The sequence below is a fragment of the Macaca nemestrina genome, chromosome 16 (genome assembly GCF_043159975.1).
Source record: "Macaca nemestrina isolate mMacNem1 chromosome 16, mMacNem.hap1, whole genome shotgun sequence".
NCBI classification, from domain to species: domain Eukaryota; kingdom Metazoa; phylum Chordata; class Mammalia; order Primates; family Cercopithecidae; genus Macaca; species Macaca nemestrina.
Window position 1 is genome coordinate 85,922,941 of NC_092140.1, and position 20,140 is coordinate 85,943,080.

At 41.1% G+C, this 20,140-nt stretch overlaps 1 long non-coding RNA gene across 7 annotated transcripts in view; it reads left to right on the top strand.

The window, feature by feature from the left end:
• Nucleotides 1–19,855, top strand: part of LOC105491743 (uncharacterized) — a 74,421-nt gene extending 54,566 nt beyond the window's left edge. For 3 of the 7 annotated variants that reach the window (XR_011614878.1, XR_011614877.1, XR_011614876.1), the window contains 2 exons: nucleotides 10,401–10,489; nucleotides 14,944–19,854. This is a non-coding gene — a long non-coding RNA (uncharacterized lncRNA). Of the gene's footprint in view, nucleotides 1–4,067; nucleotides 4,174–6,063; nucleotides 6,156–10,400; nucleotides 10,490–14,943 lie in introns of all 7 variants that reach the window. The other 4 variants (XR_011614875.1, XR_011614874.1, XR_011614873.1 and 1 more) reach the window with 3 other exon arrangements.
• The last annotated feature ends 285 nt before the right edge of the window (nucleotides 19,856–20,140 follow it).

Sequence of the window (20,140 nt, forward strand, 5' to 3'; positions counted from 1 at the left end):
GTGTGTGTGTGTGTGTGTGTCTTTTCTGTGTGTTGTAGGGGAGGTGTATGTTAAAAGAGAAAGTAAAGGGGAAATAAACTTTACAAAAACTCTTTATATATCAGACAGTATTGCACCTTTACATATCTCATTTAATACCCATAACACCTATGTGAAATATACACTGTTACTCTATTTTTTGAAAACATTTGTTGGCTGGGCACAGTAGCTCATGCCTGTAATCCCAACAGTTTGGGAGGCCGAGGTGGGGCGAATCACGAGGTCAGGAGTTGAGACCATCCTGGCCAACATGGTGAAACCCTGTCTCTACTGAAAATACAAAAATTAGCTGGGCGTAGTGGCAGGTGCCTGTAATCCCAGCTACTCAGGAGGCTGAGGCAGGAGAATCCCTTGAACCCAGGAGGCAGAGGTTGCAGTGAGCTGAGATAGCGCCACTGCACTCCAACCCTTGGTGACAGAGTGAAACTCCTTTAAAAAAAAAGAAAAAAGAAAAACATTTGTTATGGAAAAGTTTAATCATATACAAAAGTCCAGAGAAGCATACAATATATCCCCATATAGTCATCACATTGCTGCAAGTCATTTCAGCCTGCAACCAGCCACATTTCATCCATTCTTTTCCCACTCTACTCACACCCCTAACCCCACTCTCTACTCTTGCTTTCCCTAAACCTGGGTTGTTTTAAAGGAAATTTCAGTCCTCAGATCATTTTATCCCACAGGTATTTCAGTATGACATTTAAGGACTCTTAACAACAACAACAAAAAACCCTGAATACTCTTTATCATATATAAAAATATTACACCTTAAAAATCCTTAATATCAAATTTGTAGTCCATGTTTGTTTCCAAAATTGTCTTAAAATCTTTAAAAATTTAGTTTGTTTCAACCAGAATTCAAACAAGGCCCACACATTTCATTTGGTTGCTCTGTCTCCTAAGTCTCTTTTAAGAATCTAAGTTCATGGATTTCTCACCATTTTTTATTACTTGTAATTTGTTTATTGAAGAAACCAGGATGTTTATCCTATAGCATTTACAACATTCTAGACTTTGCTGAGCTATTCTAAGAGTTACATATTCACCAGCTCGTTTACTATTCTCAGTAACTCTATGAGTAGCCACTACTATGATTCTCATCTTATAAATTAGAAAACTGAGGTTCAGAGAAAGTAACTTTTGAACCAAGGACTGAAATCTAGATGTCAGACCCTGAAGCCATTGCTGTGCACTGCTTCTCATTTATAGTGCCTTTTCTGTATTGCCCCTAAAACCGAAGTGAGAGTGGGTTGGGAATTCTTAAATAAATTTGGATGTGGCTGTAAATGAGTTTTTCTTTAAGTGGTGGGAGCTGAGTAAGTACTCTTGGCCCCGTTAGAAGAACACTGTAACTACTGGCCCTAAACCCTTAGTTTGGGTCAAAAGAACTCAGCCTTATCCACTGATACTTTTCTCCCACACCCCAGCCAAAAACAAAACAAAACAAAGACAGTCATAGACCCTAAGCTAAAAGTAATAGGTGAATTTACTGAAGTGCAGCCCTAATCATGCCACTTCCATGCTCAGAATCCATACTATGTCCCCACTGCCAATGGCAATAAGCTAAATGTTTCAACCTGGCACTCAGAAGCCGCAGTTTGACTTTTCCAACCTTTTCTTCCGCTGTGTGCATGCACACATCCCACACTTGAACACATTTAGGCTGTGTGCTGTTTCCCAGCCTGTGGACACGTGATTCCCTTGTGCCATTGCTCATGCCCCTTTTCCTGGAGTCTCTTTCCCTTCTCAACCTGAAGTAGTCTTGCTTTTTCAATTCTTTAAGCCCTTTGTGTTTCTCTTAGGGACTACATTACTTTTCATTATTCTCTAGGTATTTGAAGTGGTGACTTCTGTATCGCCTTTAAAGGCAAAGTCCATGGCTTACCCATCTTTCCACCTTTTTCTCATAATATCTTCTTTGTTTGTTAGTGAGTGGCTCCTATGTGTTGATTGTATTAATTTCTACTACACGTCCATGTTGTTTTAAGTTTAGGAGAAGGAAGCATGGGAGCACAAGCAGCTTGGGGGCCCTGGTAGGCTACAGCCTTTAGGGGAAGGTGGAGAATCTGGTGGCAGGAGCTAAGGGGATGCTAGATGGAGCTCCTTCAACACCTCTCCCCACACATCTCCCCATCCCCATTTCTTCTGCAGTCATGCATAGTTTCCCAAACTAGTCCAGAACTAGCACACCAAAGGCTGCAACTGAATCTCTTCTGAATCACTGAGAAAGCAACACAGGGACTCAGCTGCATGTTTGAGAGCTGTGTTGGCAAGACCTCAGGACAGAGTAACCTGTGTCTGCTGGTGATTCTCAGACACCATCACATTCTGATCCTGCACTGGGGGCTATTCTACTGACTATATCTACTCTTTTTTTTTTTGACATGGAGTCTCGCTCTGTCCCCCAGGCTGGAGTGTAGTGGCGCGATCTCGGCTCACTGTAAGCTCCGCCTCCCGGGTTCACGCCATTCTCTTGCCTCAGCCTCCTGAGTAGCTGGGACTACAGGCGTCCACCACTGTGCCCGGCTAATTTTTTGTATTTTTAGTAGAGACGGGGTTTCACCGTGGTCTCGATCTCCTGACCTTGTTATCCGCCTGCCTCAGCCTCCCAAAGTGCTGGGATTACAGGCATGAGCCACCGTGCCCAGCCTTACATCTACTCTTAAGAGCTTTCATGAGCCTTCCTCATGACTGGCCCTTTCTAAAGGAAAGTATGTCAGTTAGTTACTTTAATGAGCATTTCCCAATGGGTAAGGAATAGTCTGTGAACTTTTTTTTTTTTTTGAGACAGAGTCTTGCTCTGTCGCCCAGACTGGTGTGCAGTGGTGCAATCTCAGCTCACTGCAATCTCGACCTCTTGGGTTTAAGCGATTCTCCTGCCTCAGCCTCCCAAGTGGTTGGGATTACAGGTGCCCATCACCACGCACAGCTAATTTTTGTATTTTTAGTATAGATAGGGTCTCACCCTGTTGGCCAGGCTGGTCTCAAACTCCTGTCCTCAAGTGATCTACCCATGTCAGCCTCCCAAAGTATTGGAATTACAGGCGTGAGCCACAGCACCCAGCCAACTTTTGAATTCTGAACCAGTTGATTCAGTACCAGAGCTCTTCAACACCTTGAAGAAAGATTCAAGGAGAGCAGTTGTGAATGGCCTGCCCCAGGGAAAGGACCAGGCTAAGAGAATTCTAGGGCTTACTTGTGAAAACAGAATTGGGGAAATGGAAAGTGAAGAAGTTGTAGCTGTCAGGAACAAGAGAATGACATGAAATCTGCTACTGAGATATGGAGGTATTCCTCTTGAGTTTTCACATATACCATTCTCTCATGCCCAGCAAGCTGCTCTTCACCAAACCACAAACCTTCCTCTAACTCAGTCACAACCAAGCTTCTATCTGTACACTGATAATGCTGTAACTGTTTTGTTGTTGGTTCTGATTAGTTGCCCTCTCAACTGTAAGCAGCCTATAAACAAGACCTGGCTCCATCCTTCTTAATTCCCCATAGCACTTAATTCAGTATTTTACCCCCAAGGTATTAGTTGTGAGGCAGCATCCCTCAAAATGTCTAGTTATATAATGTCATCCATTAAATGTTTCCTTAATTACTTACTTCCCTTAAAAAGCTTTATGTTGGCCGGGCGCGGTGGCTCAAGCCTGTAATCCCAGCACTTTGGGAGGCCGAGACGGGTGGATCACAAGGTCAGGAGATCGAGACCATCCTGGCTAACACGGTGAAACCCCGTCTCTACTAAAAAAATACAAAAAACTAGCCGGGCGAGGTGGCGGGCGCCTGTAGTCCCAGCTACTCGGGAGGCTGAGGCAGGAGTATGGCGTGAACCCGGGAGGCGGAGCTTGCAGTGAGCTGAGACCCGGCCACTGCACTCCAGCCTGGGCGACAGAGCGAGACTCCGTCTCAAAAAAAAAAAAAAAAAAAAAAAGCTTTATGCAAAATTAAATATATATATATATAGGAACGCTGACTTTAGACTTTTCATCTCCACTTCAAGTGAGGCCTCTGTTGCTTTTCAGAATAGATATGTTGGATATTTTGCACAAGTGAAACATATCTACAACTGGAATCTCCCTCCAAGAAGGATACTTTTTATAAAAGCATTCATTATTTATTCAATTCATGGTAAGTGCTTTATGTATAATTGGAGAATTGGGCAGGAGGGCCAATGTTCCCGCTCTGGGAGGCTTTTGCTCATAGTTACATATACAGATGATCCTAACTCATATCTGTCTTTTTACATATCCTCACACATGAACTCCTTATGTATGCCCCTCCTCCTGCAATTGTCCATTGATTGCCAGCCCTTAGATGTTCTTCACTTTTTCTTTTGGGGGACTTCATCCCCTTCCCATCTCTCCTGTTCTTGTTGCTCCTCTGGTCTCAACCCAGGGTGGACTTTTCAGGGCAGAGTGAGCCTCTGATGAGGGAGGAGGAGGACCCATGTGCCCTCAAGACTAGTTATTTCTCATAACCACCTCTAGTTCAGAGCTTGTCTTGGTGCAGGTGTCTCCATACCATATCATTTTCTCACCTTCTTTCAGAGGCATATTTTTTTCTTATCACCCTGGGCTCTCCCTTTCCCCTGTCTCGTCCATCTGTAACCCTCTCACTCCCAGCTTACACTCAGGGGAGGTGGAAAAGCAGGATGTATCTGTGTGGAAGGGATGGGGTCTCACCACTCCCACTGCCAGAGAGGTAGCAGGGAGGAGGCGATGCTTCTGAACCCCTAAAACAAACCTCTTCTAGCAGCCAGCTAGTGGACCTGAGGTGGTGCCAGTGCTGGGTGTTATAGGTGCCATGGTGCCAGGATGCTGGTTTCCACACAGACAGCCTAGTATTTTTAGCTTTCTGAATTTAGTTCTACATTTCACTGATTTCTGGTAGACATCAGTAAAAAGAAGTTCTGCAGCTGGAATGGGAAAGAGGGAACTGAGGCAAGAAACTGTGATTTCTAATGACAAATTAATAGCATAGTGTTAGTGAAAACAAAATTAAATGAAAAGAAAACAAACAGCATACAATATGAGCAATCAAGAATAATTAATACACTAGTTTATTTGTTTTAATTCTCTACCTTTAATTTTGTGCATATTTAAATTAAAAATGTAGAATTGAGAGTAAAGCAATAAAGAGTTAATTGGCTGAGAAACCAAGTCTTTGAGGAAATGCTAAAGGAAGTGAGTCATTTGAATTGAAAAGAAGGGCAAAGGAGCCTTTTTCTGTAAATATATGCTGAACACCACAGGAATTTTTGGATATAACTATCATATATTTTTATAGGGATTACAATAGGAACTAGACTTAAAGTAGGGCCAAAGTAGTTTAGACTACAGTATTTATTATTAAGAATCATGATTAGAAGTCTGAAGAAAGCAACATATTAGCAAGAAAGGTTGCAAGTCACCTTCCTTTCTTTTTTTTTTTTTTTTTTTTTTTTGGAGACAGAGTCTTGCTCTGTCACCCAGGCTGGAGTGCAGTGGTGCGGTCTTGGTTCACTGCAACCTCCACCTCCTAGGTTGAAGTGATTCTCCTATCTCAGCCTCCTGAGTAGCTGGGATTACAGGCACGTGCCACCACGCCCAGCTAATTTTTGTTATTTTTAGTAGAGATGGGGTTTCACCATGTTGACCAGGCTGGTCTCGAACTCCTGACCTCAACTAATCCATCCACCTCGGCCTCCCAAAGTACTGGGATTATGGTGGTGTGAGCCACCGTGCCCGGCCCACCTTCCCCAGATATTTTTTCTGGAAAGATATAGTGATGGGATTCTAAGTCTTTAAAGCTGAACTATATGTAAATTTTTTTCTCCTCTCTAGACTTGTAAAATCTGCTTTAGGAGACAGAACTGGGCTTTTGAAGCCTTGTCTTTCAAGGACAAAATCCATGCAAGACCAAATAGTAACTAGATACATTGTTAGCTTGGATAACTTTTTCTCTTTTTCATCCATGATGTTAATTGGTGAGACATTTTGATCTTCGTGCTAACCAACCTAACTTTTAAATTTCATTTAGGTGTTGGAGCAGGTGATGGATATGATCTAAAAGTCAAAATAGTAATAGAGAAAAAGGTTGTCTTTTCCTGTACTTATTTAAGAAATTGTTAGGTAAGAGAAAGCATGTGAATTGAAAAAAATCTGATGTTTGTTTTAAGGCTGAATGTCAAAGCAGCAATATTCACCTCCCTAAACTATCACTCACCATAGAGAGTCCATAACGCTTTCTGGTTACCATCCAACTTGGTGTCACTGGGTTTGGTTGCAAACCAGAGATAAATTAACCTGTTTGTTCAAAACAGTTTTTTCAGGGTCCTTTCCAGAATTTATTTCTGTTCAGTGTTGCTTTGCCTTTCACTTTTCCATAAATGCTGAGCATGTTCCCAGGAATGTGTTAAGGATTTTAATTTACATATCTGGTCTTTACAGCCATATTCTCTTGTTGTTCATTTTATCTTTAATTATATAGTACTGATTCTAAAATTTTAGTGTGCATGAAAACCACCAAGGAGCTTGTAAAGATTTACATTCTTAGGTTGTACCCCCAAAGTGTGATTCGGGAAATCTGGAATGGGGGCCAGGAATCTACAGACTTAGCAATGTCCCAGGTGATTCTAAGTCAGACGTTCTGTGGGATGACCCTATGAGAAATAATGCAAGAGTGAATGAACTGGGGAGGAGTCTCTTTATCCAAAGCAAAAAGGACCTGGTAGTCAATGTTTTGCTGCAATGAAGAAATGCCTAAAACTATATACCTTTTCTGAAACAATAAGAAAGCTTCCTTCATGGGTCTAATAACCATAAACTTTTCCTACCCAGGCCTTTGTCTCAGATTCTCCTGTTACCCTATTCCTTCCCTCTCTGCATCGCCCCCTCTCTCCTGCTCTTTTTTTGGCCTCTCTCAACTGAGGGCATTCACCCAGGCCTGACCCTTGGCTTTCTGTTCTTAGCAAATGCTTCATTCTTGGTTGAAGAATGACCCATTCCCCTTACTTAAACTATTATTTGTTCATTTACTGGTCAGATGTTTATGAGAACCCACTGAGTTGTAGATGCAGGAGCTACAACATGAACAGTTTCCACTCCAACTCAAATGCATTAGCCAGTCTGAATTGTCAATGAGCTTTCTCTGCTTCTGCAAATGGCACCAGCATTCTCCAACTCAGGCCTTGTGCTTTGATTCTCTTTGCCTCGGCTCCCTAAATCCAGTTAGTTATCAATCCCTGCTAATTATGCCTTTGAAATTTTTCTGTGTTCTCCTTCCTTTCTGTTCTCACTGCCACTAACTGTCCAGAACCTCATTTGCTCATGCTTAGATTTCTACAATGGTCTCCTTACCTTTTCTTTCTCCTTATATAATGCAATGTATAGAATCCTCAAATATGCATCCTGGAATATTCTCTCATTGTGAAAAGTTGTAGGTAGAGCAGAAGACACACTGTGTGCCCGTGATCAGAGCCAGTTCACACCTTTTGCCCAACATCCTTATCTGTAAAATAAATATCATATCTCAAGTGTTATGGGAATTAAATTAGATAATATATATGAAGTTTCTTTGTAAACTATAAATCACTAAATAAGTGTTATATGTGATAATTATCAGGCATCTTTGTCATGTAGGAAATGCCCCACCATATTCTTCAACAACTTCACTCTTATTTCTTTGACTCTTGAGCTCTTAAGATGTAATAGCCCTAATGTAATACCTGAGCTTTTTCCATCAGTAGTTTGACCAACAGACTTCATTCCAAATAAACTGGGTCATCCTCTTTGGCTCTTGGAACACAACTCTAATTTATTTAGTTAGTTAGTTGGTTATTTCTTTCTTTCCTTCCTTTCTTCCTTTTCTTTTTCTTTTCTTGAGTCAGGGTCTCATTCTGTCACCCAGGCTGTAGCACAGTGGCGTGATCATGGCTCACTGCAGCCTCGACCTCCTAAACTCAAGCAATCCCCCAATTCTTTTTATTTTTTATAGAGCCCAGATCTTGCTATGTTGCCCAGGCTGGTCTCAAACTCCTGGGCTCAAGCAGCCTTTCCACCTCAGCCTCGCAACGTGCCAGGATTATAGGCATGAGCCACACTGCCTGACCTTTTTTGTTGTTGTTTTTCTGATTTCTTTTTTTCTTTTTCTTTTTTTGAGATGAAGTTTCACTCTTGTTGCCCAGGCTGGAGTACAATGGTGCAATCTCGGCTCACTGCAACCTCCACCTCGTGGGTTCAAGTGAGTCTCCTGCCTCAGCCTCCCAAGTAGCTGGGATTACAGGCATGCGCCACCACGCCTGGCTCATTTTTGTATTTTTAGTAGAGACAGGGTTTCTCCATGTTGGTCAGGCTGCTCTCGAACTGCCGACCTCAGGTGATCTGCCCGTCTTGGCCTCCCAAAGTGTTGGGATTATAGACGTGAGCCACCATGCCCAGCCTATTTTTCTAATTTCTATTTCGCATTATTGCTGTATGGACTAGATTCTTTTTTTTTTTTCCCTCTGTATGGACTAGATTCTATTTTCAGAGCCCTTCTTCCTCTATCTAAACTGTTTCATGTCCAATTCAATTTTTACCTCCTCAGTGAAATTTTTGCATTCTGCACCTCGTGTTAACTAGCCCCCAATAGTGCATAACAGCACACCCAGTCTTCATTATACAGATTGAGTTATATACCATTCTACTATTGTTTCTTATGTGTACAGCTCCCTGAAGAAACCTACGGAGTCTGTACCTCCTTTTGTGTTTTTCACAGGACCTCGACCTTTCTTATTGTGGGTGCCATTATTTACAGGAGAGTGAGTCAAAGAAATAGTATAGCTTCGAAGTCATTCATTCCAAAACTTGACCTATCTTTGGTCACTTCATCTACCAACCTGCAATGGTCAAGTCCAAAGATCCCATTGACAAACACAAGAGTTCTGATAAAACATGATGAGTAGGGGGACCCCGCTCTCCCCCTCCCTCGGGAGGGGCGGGTGGACCCACCACCCAAGTGTTACAGGCCCCTGTTGTTATTTTTTAAATTTAGAAAATAAAAAACCTTGGTGAGTTACACATTGCTTTTTGAATGTCAATGCTAGCTTTAAAGTTGAGCTTCTTAATGTATTCTCAAAAGAGGCCCTAACGCATGAACATCAAATGACACACATTAAATTATAATAATTAATTGATTAAAGTCTAATAGAAAATTCAATATTTTTTAAAAGTGAGGCACTTTTTAACAGTGCCTCATGGGCAAGCATGGTGGCTCATGCCTCTAATCCCAGCACTTTGGGAGGCCGAGATGGGCAGATCACAAGGTCAAGAGATCGAGACCATCCTGGCCAACATGGTGAAACCTGGTCTCTACTTAAAATACAAAAATTAGTTCGGCCTGGTGGTGCATGCCTGTAGTCCCAGCTACTCGGGAAGTGGAGGCAGGAAAGTCGCTTGAACCCGGGAGGCGGAGGTTGCAGTGAGCCGAGATCCCACCATTGCACTCAGCATGGTGATAGAGGGAGACTCTGTCTCCAAAAAAAAAAAAAAAAGAAAAGTGCCTCATGATAACCCTCAAACATGTTGGCATTTAAAAAACGTGAACAACAGGCCCAGTGCAGTGGCTCATGCCTGTAATCCCAGCACTTTGGGAGGCCCAGGTGGGCAAATCACTTGAGGCTAGGAGTTCAAGACCAGCCTGGCCAATATAGTGAAACCCCATGTTTACTAAAAATACAAAAATTAGCCGGGTGTGGTGGCATGTGCCTATAGTCCCAGCTACTCAGGAAGCTGAGGCACAGGAATCACTCGAACCTGGGAGGCAGAGGTTGCAATGAGCTGAGATCATGCCCCTGCACTTCAGCCTGGGTGACAGTAAGACTCTATCTCAGGCCGGGCGCGGTGGCTCAAGCCTGTAATCCCAGCACTTTGGGAGGCCGAGACGGGCAGATCAAGAGGTCAGGAGATCGAGACCATCCTGGCTAACACAGTGAAACCCCGTTTCTACTAAAAAATACAAAAAAATAGCCGGGCGAGGTGGCGGGCGCCTGTAGTCCCAGCTACTCGGGAGGCTGAGGCAGGAGAATGGCGCAAACCCGGGAGGCGGAGCTTGCAGTGAGCTGAGATCCAGCCACTGCACTCCAGCCTGGGCGACGGAGCCAGACTCCGTCTCAAAAAAAAAAAAAAAAAAAAAAAAAGACTCTATCTCAAACACACACACACACATAAACAACAGTATTACAACTAGAAAAGATTAATAATTATTTATACATGTAGTGATTGGGCTGTGAGACCAAAAGTACTTGATAAATATTGGAAGTCATAATAAGTGAAAAGAAACTTCATTGTTATCGTTAGTTAGGTTTATAGTTCTAAATTCCATGTGTTCATTCACAGGTATTTCATGACACTGAAATAGAGCAGTAATTGATGTATTCAACTATCCGCCTCTGCATGATGATGTGAAAGTGCAGTTTTTCTCTTTGGTGAGTAATCAAGAAACAGCCTCTGCCATTGTTCTTGTCTGGTCTTTTGAATGATTTTATTTAAGATTTGCTTTACTACAATTCCCAAAAAGGGAGATGATAGATGTCATCCCACAGAGGGAGGGGGAGAAAAACAATAAATCAGATTTATAATAAATTTTTTTAAAAGAACATATGTAATTTGAATAATTTTTGTTCACTTGTTTTTTCTAAATTGTAAATTTTCTAAATTTGTCTAAATTTACATATGTTAATTATCAAATACAAAAAATACAAAATACACACACAAAAAGCCAAGATGCTAAAAAAAAACCAAAGTTATGTTTTACTGCATAGCAATGATTACATTTTGTTTTGCATCTTTTTTTAAATTAAAAAAGTAATCATGCCTGTAATCCCAGCAATTTGGGAGGCCGAGGCGGGCGGATCACATGAGGTTGGGGGTTCAAGACCAGCCTGACCAACATGGAGAAACCCTGTCTCTACTAAAAATACAAAAGCAGCTGGGCATGGTGGCGCATGCCTGTAATCTCAGCTACTCGGGAGGCGGAGGCAGGAGAATCGCTTGAACCTGGGAGGCGGAGGTTGCAGTGAGCTGAGATTGCAGCACTGCACTCCAGCCTGGGCAACAAGAGTGAGACCCTGTCTCAAAAAAAAAAAAAAAAATGAGACAGGGTCTCACTCTATCACCCAGGCTGGAGTGCAGTGGCGTGATCATAGCTAACTGCAGCTTTAACCTCCTGGACTCAAGCAGTCTTCCCACTTCAGCCTCCCAAGTAGCTCGGAGCACTGACTGGAAAGAGAGTTAAGTTTGGGTGACTCCGTTGGGTGAAACACAGAGAAGGCAGCACAATAAAACACATCAAATAACTGAAGCAGTTTTTTTTATTCCAGAGAGAAGAGGGCAGCACACTTCGCAGGGCTAACTGGAAGGGAGAGTCATCCAGGAGACCTGTGCTCAATGGGGATCAATAGCGAGAGAGAGGAAGGGGCCTGGGAGTGGAATTCTTTATTGGGATGTAAGGTGCTATCTGAGCAGGTTTCCTACAGGGAGGTCCAATTTGGTTTAATGCAAGCAGCCATGAGTCTCTGTTGTAACTGAGAGGTGGTCACTGTTATATCCACATGGTTCATGTGGAGTATGGGGGTCTGTGGGGTAAGTCAAGTAGGTTATATCTAGCTGTCCCATAATGAAGTAGTCCCCAGGAGAAGGTTGAATAAGGTAGCTAACAGGATCAGTCACATTGAGAAACTGGGAGGAGGTGAACTGGAAACTGCTGAGGGTGACTGAACCCTGCTTCCGATATCAGAAAGTCCAATTTATATTTAAAAGGGATGCTGAGGCAACAAAAAAATTGTAAGAATTCACTACAATATACTTGGGTCCTTAGGCATAGGTCCTTAGTAGATTCTGTTTAGCACTATCTAAACTAGATTCAAATATCAGCATTTACATTTTAATTTAATATTAAATTAAATATCTAGCATTGAAAATTTTGATAGAAACAGCAAGAGAATGCAATAGCATTTTCTTAAGCCTCCTCCTTTGTGTCTTGAGTTTATTGTTGTAGACTGCAGAGTGCTATGTGTTTAATGGTTGTAATTGTTTGGTAAATATATAAAGGAATGAAGTTTAATTTCTTTGGAATGATTAGTTCTTGGTATCAGTTTTACTTTGAAAAAAAAAATTTTTTTTTCTTTTTAGGATCTTCCTAAATACTATGACAACTGTCCTTTTTTCTTCTGGTTTAACACATCTTTTATACAAAATAACAGATATGGATATAATGTAAACCTATAGAAACAGCCTAATCTTCAATGTCTATGTATAAGGTGTAATGGCAAGTCTTTACCTGGTTGTCAAGAACTTTATAGAAAGCAAAAACTCCTCAAGCCACCATTGACCATTGCCTTACTCCTCTTAATTTGGTTATTTAAAAAATACAGTTAGTTGTTCTTGAGACCCACTGTTGCAGTATCCTCAAGGTCCATGCCATAGGACTGTGTTATGAGTTCAAAAATATTATAACCAGATCTTAAGTGTGATAGCAAATTCTTCCCAGAGAAGTTCAATATGAGTCTGCTCAGTACTTTCAATATGTCAGGTCCTCAGTAGGTGCTGATTTACCAATGACAAACCACCACCAAATTTTGTGCTAAAGTAAGGCAGGACCTAGGGAGGCTTCATCTAGCTGAAAAGCTGACTGACACACTTATATCTAGGAGAAGTTATAAGACACAATAAGTATTAAGGACTACAGCTAAAAAAATATCATTAAGTAATAACCTCCCATTTAAATGTGGCTTTCTAATAACTGAATTGGGAAAACTTTCTGAAAAATTATTAATTGGATTTGGAGATTATTGTTCCAAAAAAACCTTCTGCCATATTTGGAAACTCATTTTTCAGTCTAGAAGTTATCCACTATAAGTAGCATTTGTTCTGTGGTGGTGAAAAATTGAGATTTTTTTCTAATCAACCATACTCTTCAATACAAAAGGAGAAAATATTTTTTAAATGATTTAGGTGAGAGTTGAAGAAGTGGCTATGATTATATGCGGCATGAATTGATAGTTATTGTTACATCCAGTCCTAATCTTTTCTTCAGATGTGGACTGGATCTAATAACTCCTTAAGTCCAGCAAGGCAACGGTAAATTAAACCTGTGGTCTACACACCTGTAATGTGTATACGTTTAATGGATTTTGATAGAGTGAACTTTGGATTTGATGGAAATTTTTTACAATTTTTTTTTCTTGAATGTATACAAACAATAAACTTTTTCTTCTAACATGAGCAAAGTCTCTCAAATAATGAGAGCTGGATGGAGCTTCGTTTGATGCTGGAGAGCTGGGTGGAGCTTCATTTGATGCTGTTCCTCAAAAGTGGTTCTTGCTAAAGGATAGTTTTTTTCCTTTAAAACACCATTTTCTATTTTTTTTATTTTTATTTTTTGAGACGGAGTCTTGCTCTGTAGCCCGGGCTGGAGTGCAGTGGCCAGATCTCAGCTCACTGCAAGCTCCGCCTCCCGGGTTTACGCCATTCTCCTGCCTCAGCCTCCGGAGTAGCTGGGACTACAGGCGCCCGCCACCTCGCCTGGCTAGTTTTTTGTATTTTTAGTAGAGACGGGGTTTCACCGTGTTAGCCAGGATGGTCTCGATCTCCTGACCTCGTGATCCGCCCGTCTCGGCCTCCCAAAGTGCTGGGATTACAGGCTTGAGCCACCGCGCCCGGCCCACCATTTTCATTTTGAAGCAGCAATAAGTTAGATCACTTTTATTCTCACTTTTATATAAATTTCTAAAGATTTCTGTAACGTTTAAATTTACATACTACTTGGCAAAGCTGTTTTTGTTATGAGATTGTTATAGCCAAAAATGCCAACTTCTATCATTTAGAATATTAGGCATAAATGGGTTAACAAATTTATGCCTAGTGTTCTATTATTGGAACGCTAAGCGTGTGGGAGTTATATACTACTGCTCAAGGTCATCTCCAAGGTCTGATGGTAAAAATTCAAAAAATTGCAACCTCACACATAAATTTAAAGGGATGTAGTATTTTATTACTGGGTTTTCATTCATACCTAGCCTGACTGATTTCTGAAATTTAGATATTTTATTAAACCTGAATGTCATTAATTCCATAAAAAGCAATGTTAAAAGAATCAGAGACCAGGCGGCCAGGCGCGGTAGCTCACACCTGTAATCCCAGCACTTTGGGAGTCCAAGGCAGGCAGATCACGAGGTCAGGAGATCGAGACCATCCTGGCTAACATGGTGAAACCCCGTCTCTAGTAAAAATGCAAAAACAAAATTAGCTGGGCGTGGTGGCGGGCACCTGTAGTCCCAGCTACTCAGGAGGCTGAGGCAGGAGAATGGCCTGAACCCGGGAGGCGGAGCTTGCAGTGAGCCAAGATCACAGCACTGCACTCCAGCCTGGGCGACAGAGGGAGACTCCGTCTCAAAAAAAAAAAAAAAAGAATCAGCGGCCGGGCACGGTGACTCACGCCTGTAGTCCCAGCACTTTGGGAGGCTGAGGCAGGTGGATCATGAGGTCAGGAGATCAAGACCATCCTGGCCAACATGGTGAAATCCTGTCTCTACTAAAAAATACGAAAATTAGCTGGGTGTGGTGGCGAGTGCCTGTACTCCCAGCTACTCAGGAGGCTGAGGCAGAATCTCTTGAACCAGGGAGTAGGAGGTTGCAGTGAGCTGAGATCAGGCCACTGCACTCCAGCCTGGCAAGAAAGCAAGACTCGGTCTCAAAAGAAAAAAAAAGAATCAGTTACTGATGTGTTGCTGGAGCCAAATGAGACACAAAAAAGGGGCTGAGGTTCTATTCATGGTAAGGTTCTTTTCTTATTTCTTCAAGCTCTAACAAGAGCACCCAACTGCATGGCTTTTCAGTTAGCCCCAATATAAAAATGTAATAATTTTTTTTCTATTCTTAGGCTTAAACCACGAAGAAAGGAATTGGATAATCCACATGAACAAAAGACATGTAAAATTTACCCACCAGAATTTGCAGTAGAGATTTTTTTTTTATTAGAAATGACTTATAGTTACATTGTAGCTGGTATCTGATTAAGTGTAGTTCCCCCTTCCCCTTCTGGGAAAGAATTATGTTCTTTCCAACCCCTGCCACATAGTTACATGTTCTAAATCTTCCTTGATGGTATATCTATATTTATATAGGTTTACATATGTTCTTGATAAAGCTATTAAATATATATAGATAAAATGTCTTTTTTTTTTCTTTTTTGAAGGCATATACTTCACAGTTTCTATCTTGTATTTATATAAATCTGGAACACAGTATGCAGGAACATTAGGCATCATTCTGAAGAACGTTGAAATAGAACTTTCATATCAAAATAATTGAGATATTTAAAAATTGTGATTCCCCAACACCCACTTACATACTTTTGGTCAAGTATTTATTCCCTGCTTTGTTTCACATTTGTAATTTCACATTTATTAGAAAGCTAATTTATATTTTTTTCTTCTACTTCATTTACAAACTGTCTGTTAACAGATTGGCAGCAAAGACTAAGTTTTAAATCCAGAAGAGAGAAATGTTTCACACAGGCAGTCCCCCAACTCCCAGCACACACTCTTTTCTCTCATTCCAAGCACGAAATGAGTAGCTTACTTAACAAGCTTCCTTTAATTACACACAGACATGGGGGTTGGGGTAAGAAGATCGTGGTAAAAAATATGAAGGATAAATAATCTTCAGTAACTTCTGTTTTTGTATAAAATTGTAAGTGAATCAAAAGAAATACTTGTTCTTAGAGTAATCTAGGCGTATTATTTTGAAATCCACTACTCCTGCTCACAACTAACTTCACCTGAGCTTGGGGGAATGGGGGAACTCTGAAGGGAGGTAATCTTTTCATTATAAACACTGGTTAGCCTTATGTCTATGGGAAATCATTATTATTTCCTCTTTGGTGCTGGGTGCTACTTTTTTAAAACACATTTTTTATTTTTATTTTTTATTTTTGAGACAGGGTCTCACTCTGGTTGTCAAGATTGGAGTGCAGTGGTGTGATCTTGGTTCACTGCAGCCTCGACCTCCCAGGCTCAGGTGATTCTCCCACCTCCAGCCTCCTGAGTAGCTGGGACTATAGGCACACGTCACCACACCCGGCTAATTTTTGTATTTTTAGTAGAGATGAAGTTTCGTCATGTTGCCCAGGCTGGTCTCGAATTCCTGAACTCAAGCAATCTGCCTGCCTCAGTCTCCCAAAGTGTTGGGATTACAGGCATGAACCACCATGCCCAGCCTGTGGGTGTTACTTTATTCAAAGTACCCTCATTGCCACTGTATCTTCAGGCCATGATTGTCCTTGAAAAAGTTCTATTTTGGCTTTATTGAAATTAATCTTATTTGAATGATTTTCCTTTTATGGACAAGGCTCTCAACAATCTAGACCAAGATGAATTCATCAGGAAATGAAAGGTAGCAACTAATAAGACAAGGGTCACTGCTAAAACACGATATACTCATTCCTGAAAAACTTTGCACTCTACAGAAGGCACTAAAAAAAGAAGCAGTTCACGAAAATATAGGGTTTGAGAGTTCAAGGCAAACCACTCCAGCATAACAACTTTGTAACCAACACACTAACCATTCGGACCACCCACCTCAGCAGCTCAATATCTGGAGTTTGCCATAGGAGCTTTTTTATTTTTGAGTGGAAATAGAATATATAAGGGCTGCGGGTACCAGAGTGGCGCAGATGAGAGTAGAGCCCCGAGCCATGGTGGGCATGGAAGGCAGCAACCTGCCAGGAGCCAAGAGCCCCACGAGGCTGGTGCGCAGCCTAGCTGCAGGTGATTTTTCCTCCTCTAAATATTCCAAGAAAGGTTCCAACTGCCAGGGCAGCAGCCCAACTAAAGGCTTATGTTCTTACTCCCGCTAATCTGGTTCCCACTTTGAGGGAAAAAAAAAAAAATCATATAACATGCTTTCAAATTCCCTTCATGTTATTATTATTATTATACCCTGCCATTCATATTACAGAAACATGTGTAGGCACAACATAGGACTATTTCATTTAAAATTCACACAGCAGTAATCTACAGAGGGCAGATTATGTCCTGGATCTAGGTGAATATGGAGGAAAATACTTAGCTGGCTCAGGGAAGAGTAAGATCTGTCTTTTTCAATACTAGCAATACAGGAAGAAAAGAAACCCCCTTTTTTATTTTAAGAATTTCACTTTCTGAAATAAGATTACCATTAAGGTTTCTCTTCCCCAAACCTCCAAGACTCACCAAAATTTCTGGAAATCATGAGTTGTTACACTATTCTGCTTTTGCTTATTCAAAGAAAACTTGTTTAAGACCTCTTTGGGTATTGCTTTCTTAGCATGCAAAATGAATGATTATTTGAACAACTCAAGAAACATATCAGAATGATACTCATGTTTTAAGACTTTAATTTTAAACATGGGGGTATGTGTGCAAGTTTGTCACATCAGTATATCATACCCTGGTAGTAAGCATAGTACCCAATAGGTAGTTTTTCAACCTGCACTCCTCTCCATCCCCCTCGAGTAGTCCACAGTGTCTATTGTTCCCATATTTATGTCCAAGAGTACCTGTTGTTTAGCTCTTATGAGTGAGAACATGTGTTATGTGGTTTTCTGTCCCTTTATTAATTTGCTTAGGATAATGGCCTCCAGCTCCAGCTATGCTGCTGCAAAAGACATGATTTCGCTCATTTTTGTGGCTGCGTAGAATTCCATCGTGTATATGTACCACATTTTCTTTATCCAGTCCACCACTGATGGGCATGTAGGTTGATTCCGTATCTTTGCTATTGTGAATAGCACAGCTTCCACATCTTTGCTATTGTAAATAGCACAGCAATGAACATATCAGTGTGCGTGTCTTTCGGTAGAATGATCTTTTTTCCATTGGGTATATACCCAATAATGGGATTACTGGGTCAAATGGTAGCTCTGTTAAGTTCTTTGAGAAGTCTCCAGACTGCTTTCTACAGTGGCTGAACTAATTTAGATGCCCACCAACAATGCATAAACATTCCCTTTTCTCTGTAGCCTTGCCAGCATTTGTTGTTTTTGACTTTTTATTAATAGCCATTCTGACTAGTGTGAGAGGGTATCTCATTGTGGTTTTGATTTGCACTTCTCTGACGATTAGTGACATGAAGCATTTTTTCATATGTTCATTGGTCACTTGTATGTCTTCTTTTGGGAAGTATGTGTTCATGTTCTTTACCCATTTTTTTAATGGAGTTATTTGGTTTCTGCGTGTTGATTTTCTGTAAGTTCCTTATATGGATATTAGACCTTTGTTGGATGCATAGTTTGCAAATGTTTTCTCCTGTTCTGTAGGTTGTCTGTTTACTCTGTCAATCATTTATCTTGCTGTGCAGAAAATCTTTAGTTTTATTAGGTCCCACTTGTCAATCTGTTTTTATTGCAATTGCTTTTGGGGACTTAAAAATTCTTTGCCAAGGCCAATGTCAAGAAGGGTATTTCTGAGGTTTTCTTCTAGGATTTTTATCATTTGAGGTCTTACATTTAAATCTATCTCCAGTTTATTTCTGTATATGATGAAAGGTATGGGTCCAGTATCATTATTCTGCATATAGCCAGCCAGTTACCCCAGCACCATTTATTGACTAGGGAGTCCTTCCCCCATTGCTTGTTTTTGTCAGCTTTGTCAAAGATCAGATGGTTGTTAAGTGTAAGGCTTGATTCTGGGTTTTCTATTCTGTTCCATTGGTCTGTGTCTGCTTTTGTACCAGTACCATGCTGTTTGGGCTACTATAGCGTTATAGTTTGAAGCCTCTGGCTTTGCCCTTTTTGCTCAGATTTGCTTTGGCTATTCAGGCTCTCTTTTGCTTTCATATGAATTTTAGAATACATTTTTCTAATTCTGTGAAGAATGACATTGGTAGTTTGATAGAAATAGCACTGAATCTGTAAACTGCTTTGGGCAGTATGGCCATTTGAGTGATACTGATTCTTCCAGTCCATGAGCATGGAATGTTTTTCCATTTAATTGTTATCTCTGATTTCTTTCAGCAGTGTTTTGTGGTGCTTGTAGAGATCTTTCACATCCTTTGTTAGCTGTATTCCTAGGTATTTCGTTTTCTTTGTGGCTACTGTAAATGGGATTCTGTTCTTGATTTGACTCTCAGCCTGGACATTATTGGTGTATAGAAATGCTGTTGATTTTTGTACATTGATTTTTTTTATCTTGAAACTTTGCTAAAGTTGTTTACCAGTTCTAGTAGCCTTTTGGCAGTCTTCAGGGTTTTCTGAATATAGAATAATATCAGCAAAGAGAGAGAGTTTGACTTTTTCTTTTTGCTATTTGGATGCCTTTCTTTCTTTCTCCTGACTGAGTGCTCTGGGTAGGACTTCCAGTACTATGTTGAATAGGAGTGGTGAGAGTGGGCATCATTGTCTTGTTTCATTTCCCATGGGGATTGGTTCCAGCTTTTGCTCATTCAGTAGGTTGGTGGCTGTGGCTTTGTCATAGATGGCTCTTACTATTTTGAGGTATGTTCCTTTGATACCTAATTTGTTGAGGTTTTTAATGTGAAGGGATGTTGGATTTTATCAAAAGCTGTTTCCGCATCTATCGAGATGATCATGTGGTTTCGGCTTTTAGTCCTGTTTATGTGGTGAATCACATTTATTTGCATGTTTGTTTTTTTTTGTTTTTGTTTTTGTTTTGTTTTTTTTTTTTGACACGGAGTCTCGCTCTGTCACCCAGGCTGGAGTGCAGTAGTGCGATCTCGGCTCACTGCAAGCTCCGCCTCCTGGGTCCACGCCATTCTCCTGTCTCAGCCTTCCGAGTAGCTGGGACTACAGGTGCCCGCCACGCCTGGCTAATTTTTTTTTTTTTTTGTATATTTGGTAGAGATGGGGTTTCGTTGTGTTAGCCAGGATGGTCTCGATCTCCTGACCTCATGATCTGCCCGCCTCGGCCTCCCAGAGTGCTTGGATTACAGGTCTGAGCCACCGTGCCCAGCCTATTTGCATATGTTGAACCAGCCTTGCATCCCTGGACTGAAGCCTTCTTGATTGTGGTGTGTTAACTTACTGATGTGCTGGATTCTGTTTCCTAGTATTAAGAAGTTTTGTGTCTGTGTTCATCAGA